The 9,656-nt window shown below is 38.2% G+C and overlaps 1 long non-coding RNA gene across 1 annotated transcript; it reads left to right on the plus strand.

Moving 5' to 3' along the window:
- Positions 1 to 6,523: 6,523 nt before the first annotated feature.
- LOC115434982 (uncharacterized) lies at positions 6,524 to 7,233 on the plus strand. The gene is made up of 3 exons (XR_003937623.1): positions 6,524 to 6,775; positions 6,873 to 6,962; positions 7,197 to 7,233. It is a non-coding gene; the product is annotated as an uncharacterized LOC115434982 (long non-coding RNA).
- The last annotated feature ends 2,423 nt before the right edge of the window (positions 7,234 to 9,656 follow it).

A 9,656-nucleotide genomic window follows, 5' to 3' on the forward strand; every position in this document is an offset into this window, starting at 1 on the left:
CGGGGTGTGACAGAGATGAAAGGGCACCATGACCAGGTCCAGTGACAGCCAAATTAAACCACTCTTAACATTTATTATCATTGATCAAAATTTTTGTCATGGAAATTTTAGTCATGCAGTTTTTTGTGCAAAAAAAAAAAAAAAAAAAAAAAAGAGTAAAAAGGGCACTTGTAGGCAGAGGATCAAAGCAGCAGGGGCTCAAGCCCCCCCGGCCCCCTGCTTTTCACGTGCCAGGATATCACTTACAGTTTTCGCACAAGAATGCGAAAAAAAAAAACATTCATTGTCAATGGGAAAAGCAAAAAAGTTGTCTGTTTTCTGACCACTACTGCTTCGCCATACTTTCACTTACAGACTTCATTTAAACTTTAAAACGCAGGCATGTTTGTCATCTCTCCAAAAATGTCTGTGGTATGAGGATGGGCTTTACGGTTTTCAATGGGTGAATGTTCAAAAACCCCTGGGTTGAGTGAAAATCTGATCTGCTAGAGTGGGTGATGTCATCACCTAGAGTGAAGGAGCAGCGAAAATTCACCTGAAAATTTTCTGAACAACTCGCCCTCCTGGACAAACGATAAATAGGAGGAGAATGATCTTTTCCAAAACTGTAGCCACAGTTCCTGGGCTTCAAATAAACCCAGTTTGAAGACTTAGCTCTTTCTAAAGTGAAATGACAGGCAGTAGTTTCGGGGCATATCCCTCCTCAGCTCCTATTCACAGCAGTACAGATTACTGCTAAACGGATCGCTGTGCTCCTGGTGAGATGACTGTTTTTACACTGTCATAACTCGGTCATTTCTCACAGTACGGACAAAAAACCCACATCTTTGTGTTCCCCAGGTCTGTCTGCTGCTCACGATTATGTCAGTTTTCACCTATCATTTACATTTTTCCCATAATTAGCAGCTGTTCAGGAGCTGTTTCAGTGTTTCAGTCATAGATGAGCATGTTTGTGTCTGTGTCCTCAATGGCTGCACTGCTCGTTGTCATGGTAACAGCACATGTGGTCTGTGTGTCACAGCTGCAGACAATTAAGATAATTAAGGCTCCACAAAAAAAGATACACTAATACAGATACAGTACAATGAAAAATACATCTAAATAATAAATAATGAATGCAATAAGAATAAATACATAAAAAATAAATATAATTAAGCTGAAAAACTTCCCATAAATTTTCTCTATGAAATGAATGAGCTCACCTGGGATTACATGCACAGACACATGGAACTATTCAATTAAAGGAGCCTATTGAAACACTGCTTTAACAGGACTGACAGACTGTGAGAGGGGCTTCTCATCTGAATACAGGTCTACACAAAGTCTGTGGTGACGTCAGTCCACAAACACTGACACACACACTCACATAGGAAGTGAATGGCAGATATTTCTTGCTTTTATTATTATTATTATTATTATTATTATTATTAATAATAATAATAATAATAATAATAATAATATACTAGTAATATAAATAATTAATTCTGATGAATATAATAATGTTGTTAATTATACAAATGTAATAATATATATTAATTACGAATTAAGAACTGACATGCATGTCTGACACTGGAGGAGAAAAATAGCACTAACACAAGACAGCTGAAAATGCATCCAGGAGAAAGTCATTTCCCCATATAGAATTTTGCAAAAAAAACCAAAAACTGTCAGGCAACCAAATAAAATATTGAAATTTCCAAATATGCTATTCAATCTTATTTTGAAAAAAAGAATGGTAGTTTAAAATAACCTCAACTACGATTTTGTTTTGAAAATTGCATATTTCCAGTCCTAACAGTGGCGGTCGATTTTATTTTGAAATGTAGCGTATTTCCTGTGCGTATTTCCCGTCCTGACAGTGGAGGTGTTGGGAGATTGACACCATTATCGGACACGTATGCACTAGTGAGTGAGATGAAGCCTCATGAGGCATCGAACCACTTGAGCCAATTGGTCCGAGAAAGGGTTCATTTCTCAAAGCTTCATGTGCACACAAAACCACCTACTGGCTATGTGTATAATCACAGGCAGCTGGATCTGAACCACAGAATGTGTGATGCATTGACTTTTTGGGTCTGTTATGGCTCTTAGGAATGACTATGAATAACAAATAATGTATGACCAAATAATTTATCTACATTATCACATATGTGAATAATACAATATTTTTTAATGTATTCTGTGTGTGTAAATTTCCCCCAAATGGTAGTATCACAAGTGGGAGGTTGTATAATGTTTTTTTTTTTGTCACTTTAGGAAAATGTCATGACTTAAACAGGCAGAGGACAGTCAAAGTACTTGTGGAACTAGGAAGAGGGCACTGAACATGCTTGTGTAACTTGGACAATGATGTACATGACAGGGGAGATTTGATTTATTTATATTCAGAAAGATCAGTTTCTCAACAGTTTTTGGTTTGAAGTGATTTTTTTTTTTTTTTTTTTTTTTGACACAACCTCTCCGGCCTTTGAAAACACCCTTTCACATGGTAAAGAAGATGCACAAATACACAAGAACAAGATTATATACATTGGGGTACAGTAATTTTTTGTCTCTCCCAGTACTCCAGATAAGCAAACCTTATGTGTCTGAAATAATGTTAGATTTAGTTGACCTTATTAGGAGTTATCAAACTAAAATGTTCCCACACAGGGGAAATCCTCCTCTTCTTACCTGGCTCCATCCTCTTACTCATCCTTCTCTTCTCACTCTCCTAAATCTTCAAATGATCTCTCTCTCTAACCACTTCAAACTATCTCCAAACTATATAAACGCTATCCAAACTCTAGTATCTAAACTCTGTTCAAACTCTGCACTGACTGTAACCCTCAATCAAAAACCCACATTTTGAATGGAGCCTGAGGGGTTTGTATTGCTGTCTAACCTGACTCACACAGAACCACCTCTGAACAACTGCGCGAAGCAGTCACATGGTACAGCCGGGCAGCGAGGCTTCGGGCATCATCATTTTCTGCTCCTCCCCTAAATGAAGCAAGCCTCGACACACGATTCGCGGAAACGCCCCCCTCCATTACTCGACACGCTTCGAAGCCTTGGCACATCTCCAAACATCACTAGTATGCACTCTGATGAGCTGTTTCATATCATCACTTCATGCACCGCAGCCAATCAGCGCTGTCTACGCCGTCAGTGCTTTTCTCTGTTGTTACCGCTGGCTGACAGAGTCCTGCTTTCTTTCGTTAAAGGCTAACACAAGATAAACGTTTGTCTTTTATCTGTAGCTCTGGTAAAAATGGTTAGTTTGGTCATGTTAATTTTGGACTGCACAGATTATTGTGTCATTATGAAACTTACATAGACGAAGTTATGCCGTTTCTGTGTGTGGGATGACCCCCCTCCCCCGAACCTGACAATGGACGTCGATGCTAATGTTAATTTGACCTGATTCTGCAGGAAAAGGAGAATTTGCACATGGGAATACTTCGCAGTGCCCCCTACACATTGTCAATGATAGCCAAGGCAGACAGAAGCTGTGTAGTTTGTCTGCATTTTGGTTTTCTCTTTCTCCAGTTATGCTAATATTACACACTAGCTTTAGCCCATAGCTTCATTAGCGCCTTTTAGTCCATGTATTTATAGATGTAGTATAGACCAGCAGATACACAATCCGTCTCAGTCCTCACTCCTAATTCATTAGTTCCAGCATTGGTGCTGAAGACCTGGCTATACTGACAAATGCTGCCACAGACACAGTAAAGATAAGAGAATTAGTTCGCGCTGCAGCGCAATTTTGCAATAAAAGTCTGTGCCGACAAAAAGAGCGCCATTACTGTACAGTTCAGAACAATACACACATGAAGATGCGGCTTCGTGTCCTACACAAATGGAAAATTTGCTTTAACAATAAAGCCCTTATTATTTATACTCTGCAGCTTTCATTCCAATGATTGTTAAAGCTGTTATGTGTATTAACATTTCAATAACTGAATAGAAATATTAATGTCTGATGTTTGTATTGAATTATGTTACATTGGCTCATTACCTATGTGCTTGTATGTAATGCAAGGTATGGTTTTACTATTTAGAGTAAACCACTTTTTTCTGTGATATATAAAACATAACTTTCTCAGCTTCTCATATGGTAATCTTCATTTGTTCCCCCATGCCTTATTCAACCGTATTCTTGTCCAAGTTATCGTTTCCTTTCTCTGTCTCTGTTTGCTATCTGCTCCAAGGTATATACAAAGGTAAAAAACAACAACAAAAAAACAGGTACATTAGACAATACACAATTGCTGTGAATAGCTTCAGAAGTCTGTGTTCCTATTTTTACTCTATACCAGGGGTCACCAACCTGGTGCCCGCGGGTGCCAGGTCACCTGCAAGGACCACGTGAGTCACCCGCAGGCCTGTTCTAAAAATAGAACTAGTCCAGATGTCTCCAACGCTTTGTTCGCGATGTACCAGTAGCTCGCCAAGGGTCAATAATATAATAACACAAGGTTGATTAGTCAATCGGTTGAACAGGTCTAAATTTCCACCCAATCAAAATTACAAGTGTCCTGCCCCCCTCCCGAGATGAAACAGTCAACTAGCTGTCAATCAAACTTTAGCGCTGGTTTACTGTCTGTCACTGGAGAGGGGCGGGGCCCAGGAGGAGCAGGATGAGCCAGATGCCAGGCAGGTAGTGGGTTTAGCCCCGCAATGAGGTGGGCCGAGTATAGTCAGGGAGTTATTTTCACCAACAATGAGACACAGACTACTGTTTAACAAATGTGAAAGATAAGTGTGTGTGTCTGATCTGTGGCGCGAGCCTGGCAGTCGGTAAAAGATGCAACGTGGAGTGAAATTTCTCCAAAGTTCACAGCAACTGTTCTGGAGATTCTCCAGTGGGAATCAGCCTCCGTAAAGAGAAGGTAAAAGAGCTGAAACCTAAAGTCCAAAAACAACAGTCCATGTTCACTAAACTGACCAAGGCCAGTGCTTCAGCAGAGGCATCAGTAAAGTGGTTCACATCCTGGACCAGCGCAAACATATGTACACTATCTGCGCATGCGCTCAGACAGCTGGAGTCGGACCTGAACAGGTGCCTCTGTGTTTGACTCCAGTGTGATGACTGTAGAAGTGACAGGGGGATGGTGGATTTATGTGCACAAAGTTCTGGTTTTAATTGATATGTTTTGACAGCGTATGTGAATTTAGAAAAGGTCAAATCCTTCAGAAAAACAGCAGCACATGCTAGTGAAGTTTTATTGTGTGAGTGACAATGTTCCTTTTCACAATTTCAAAGTATTAAATGTGCACATACAGGTGTGTATTATTTGTTTTTAATAATTCTATAAAAATATGCAGGATTGTTCCATTTCATAATATTTGACATAATATTAAAATATTTAGGAATACAGGATACAAATGCTTGTGTCTGTTTTTTGTTTTTTTTTGTTTTTTTTTTACTTTTGATTGTCTCAATAAAAGTAAAATAATAGCTTCATATTAACACTTTTCAAGTATTGTAAATGTTGAAACAAAGAAATATAAATAAATAAAATAATAAATGAAGAACACAATGTTACAAACGTACTATACAAAATACGCGTATGTATGAAAATTAGGTATGTAAATAAATGTTGCTAAATTAGAGTAGCCCTCCGGCAACTTCATTATTTAAAAGTAGTTCACAGAAGAAAAAAGGTTGGTGACCCCTGCTCTATACTCTATTTAATTTAAATCGTTAGCCATTTTATTTTTTATGCTGTGTAACACTTTCTGTTTTAACAGATTGATTGCACTCCTGAGCACTCCTGCACAGGTGAATATTCACTTATATCATAACTGTTGTTTCTAAAGCAGCTGTTGAAATACCATAACTGCAGTACAAACAATAAACAATAGAAATGATTTAGAAACATTTTTTATGACTCCCTCTTACATTATTGTTTTTGGGATGGTTGTGTTAACATCTTACACTTTTGTGTCATATCTAATGCTTGGATTTCTTTGCAGTTGACTCACCTGATGGCGCACCTTGGATCTCCTCCTCTCACCTTTTCAGGTAAGCCATTCCTACTTTCAAAATATCAATAGCAGCTTTATATTGTTTAGCCTCAATCAGACAGCATCACAGTCTTTCATCACATCTTTATAGTTCATTTCAGATTACTGTCGTATTTAATCGGTCCCATCTTAGCACAGCGCCAATTACATTACTTCATACATTTTACTATTTCACCTGTTGATTTTAAATTGTTGTATTCTGTTATTTTGCAGGATTCACACCTGAGAAGGGCTTCATAGTTTTGCTGCTTTTAGTCTTGGTAAGTGTGATATAGGAGGTGTGCTTACTTTTTTTTTTTCTGAAATGCTTACACATGCATAATGTTGTATCGGAATACTGCAGTGTGTATCTACAATGTAAAATAATTGCAACATTAATTGTAATAATAATGATAATTGTTTGTTTTCTAGGTTCCTTGTTTTCAAGTAAATCAAGACAAAGCAGCTGCAGTTTCTTGTTCACTAAAAAAGTTCAAGTTCTTAAAAAAAAAAAAAAGTTCAAGTTTGCATTCTGTTTGAGCATTGTAGTATCCTAGTTTAGTTTAGCTGATTGTTTTAGTTTAGTTTTAGTTTGCATTAGTACAGGTGCGTTTAGATTAGATTAGATTAGATTAGATTCAGTTAAGGTTTAGAAATACTGTGTACATAGAGAATTTTGATAACCTGTTGCTCTGAGTTTTGTTTTTGTAAAGGTTGTTTCCATTCTTCAGTTGCACTATCTACTCCAGGATCATCTAACACATTTCAGAAGATCATCACTGTAAGCAATCTCACCTCCTCTTTCATTAATAATGTTGATTTTATGTATATAGAGAATTTTGTTAACATGCTGCTCTGACTTCATTGTTTTTGTAAAGGTTCATTCCAGAACCCTGCCAGAGGTCCACATCTTCAGCTGCCCAGTGTCCATTCTGGGAACATCCGACAGATTTGAGGAGATCATCACTGTAAGCGATCTCAACTTTTCTGTCAATAAAAATGCTAATTGCAATTATATCTTTACTTGATTTTTTATTTTTCCATCATATTTATGTGGGTAATGAGTGGTCTGAATATAATTAATGGAGCTTCACAGTTTTTCAGATAATTGCGTGTGTTAATGCTAATATGCATTAAATTGTGTTTATTACATCATGTTAATATTCTGATGAGTAATTTATGGCTGCTGTTTACTTTTATAGGTTTCCAGTGATCCTCAACTCTAAACAAAAGTTTAAAAAGGATTTCACTAATCAAAGGCATTTGGTTTTTTATGATGAATTAAATACTCATCTAAATTTTTCCTATGACTTGACTGTACACGGAAATTCTGTGAAATGTATTTTTGACTTTTATAACAATTGTTTTCCAAAATGCCACGGAAGGGTAAGAGATCGGAGGCACAAAAAACCCGTTGGAGGAAGCTGAACCTGGCAGAACAAGAGACCAGCCCACCCAGCAGCAGCCATCAGGTCTGTTCAGACATTTATCATTCTGTTGTATTTGACATACTGTAAGGTGTGTATTACGGACATTAATTGAGGTTAACTTTATTGGGGGGGGGGGGGGTTAACTCTTACATTTAACAAAATTAGAAATCACTTAACACCACATCAGCTGTCACCACCAGTCACGTGACAAAAATCAGTTACAAATGCTGTCTGTTTTAAATAAAATCTGCTTTGGGTTCTGTCATGTCTGCTCCCAGACTGTGTCTGGATTTGTCTGTCTTTTATGTTGTCTGTCATTTCCTGTTTTATTTTGTTAAGTTTCCCTCATGTGTCATGTCTGGTGTCTTTACTTCCCTTCCCTGATTGTTTCCACCTGCTCCTGATTACCTGACTCCTCCCTGATTATCTCCACCTGTGTCCAATTGTCTTCCCACCCTCTTGTGTATTTAAACCCTGTGTTTTCCCCTGTTTCTTTGCCAGTTTGTGTTCTACCTTTGTGTGCTCACTTACCAGCGTTTTTGGATACCTGTCAGTCTGTCTGCCCGTTTTGCCTTCCGATCACCGATTCTGCCTGTCCCTCGTCTGCCTGCTCGTCTGGTTCTGATCTGGTTCGTTCATCCGACTTCTGATTCTGCCTGTTCCCTGATTACCTCAGCCTCCAACGTGTTACCTTGTGTTTCGACCCTCGCCTGGACTTTGACCGTGAGTAGCCTATCCCTCATGTCCCGTTGCCTCCTGAATTGCCCTCCTGTGTATGACCTGGCTTGTTTTTTGACTCTCCTCTGTTTTGCCCTAGTCGGGGTGTTGACGGGAATCCTCCGGCTCGGCCGTGCTGACCATCCATATTCCCCGCTCACAGCCTGGACGAAGAGTCCTGAACCACACGCCTTCATAGACGTGTTAACTATTCTGTGCTGTGTTTTTCTTACTGTGATTGTGTTTAATAAACACTCTCAACTGGTCATCTGTGTTCTGGTCTTGCATTTGGGTTCAGCCTTTGTACTAGTCCCATTACAGGTTCAGAAGGTTCATGACAGTTTTATACATCTAACTTCTTTATTCAGGACAAATAAAGTGTGGAGTTAAAATGTTGTGACTTATAGTCCTGCATCCAATTGACAGTGATGTTAATTATATACGTCCCCACTTTTTTGCTTTTTTGATACATCTATCTGATCGGAAAAATATATATATATATAATATGTAATGACATACATTTTGAAATACAAGACAGGCATATTTCATTTGCACATACAAGTGTACCTGTGATCATAAACTTTTATACATCAGTGTTTTTCATAATACAATGTCCATTTTATGTAGTGAAATGCATAAGTTTCTTATGCAGTCAACTTTAAGTATCCTGGTGACACTTACGATGTAATTACTGTGTTTCATCAAAACTAACAAACATTCCAGAATTGTCAGGATTTTAACCCTTTGAATGCTACTTAAATTATTTGAATCATAAATGACTAAAACACATAAAATTAAATATTATACATATAATAAATAGTGGGGAGATGGGGCACTGGTGGTGATTAGAGCCTTGAAGATGTCAAAGATTAGCAGCAAAATTGATTTGATTTCATCATTATTTTTATATACTATCAGATACTCCTTCTGGTTATCCTTGTGGCCAAAAATGCCTCATTGACTTCCATTATAACCAGATGTTTTCTTGTCACTGGCCTTACACTACATGACCATACTAGGGATGTAACAATTAGAGATTTTGGTGCTGTGATTACCGTCAGGGAAATAATCACAGTTTCATGGTTACTACAATTATTTTGCGGGGGTTTATATGTGTGGATGCGGTCCATGCCGCTCGTACTTTACAATGGGTACGTGCAGATGTGAAAGTGAAACTTTGTTACTATTCACTTATTTTTTCCAAAGCGACCCGCTACCGTCCACTTTAAGGTCATGGGAACATTAACCATCAGCAGGGGAAATAAACAAAAGACAAAATAAACCTGCGTTTGAATCTGTGTGGGCCGTCTAATCTCCACAGGTGAAGCCAGCACACACACCCCACACTGAGGCGCACCCCTGATAAAACAAACCCCAAAATAACACAAACCACGAAGCAATCACATAGCAGAGCCAACAAAAAACATTATCTCATTGAACACAAATCATTGAACATAAAGCAGCTCAACCTGACTAAAATACCTTTCCCCTTTCTAGTCCCCAAAGTTTTTCCGC

Source organism: Sphaeramia orbicularis, chromosome 16 (genome assembly GCF_902148855.1).
Source record: "Sphaeramia orbicularis chromosome 16, fSphaOr1.1, whole genome shotgun sequence".
Taxonomy (NCBI): Eukaryota; Metazoa; Chordata; class Actinopteri; order Kurtiformes; family Apogonidae; genus Sphaeramia; species Sphaeramia orbicularis.